This window comes from Myotis davidii, unplaced genomic scaffold (assembly GCF_000327345.1).
Source record: "Myotis davidii unplaced genomic scaffold, ASM32734v1 scaffold3578, whole genome shotgun sequence".
Classification (NCBI taxonomy): Eukaryota; Metazoa; Chordata; class Mammalia; order Chiroptera; family Vespertilionidae; genus Myotis; species Myotis davidii.
In genome coordinates, this window is record NW_006289094.1 from 586,788 (window position 1) to 587,031 (window position 244).

A 244-nucleotide genomic window follows, 5' to 3' on the forward strand; every position below is an offset into this window, starting at 1 on the left:
GGCGTTTCTCCGTGGCCCCTGGGCCCTGGCTCCGGGCATCAGGAAGGCTCTGTCCAGAGTGACCCGCCTGCCGCCCCCAGCACTTGGCCACGTTCATCATGGACAAGAGCGAGGCCATTGTGTCCGTGGACGACGCCATCCGGAAGCTGGTGCAGCTGAGCGCCAAGGAGAAGATCTGGGCGCAGGAGATGCTGCTGCAGGTCAACGACCAGGCCCTGCGGCTGCTGGACATGGAGTCAGAGGT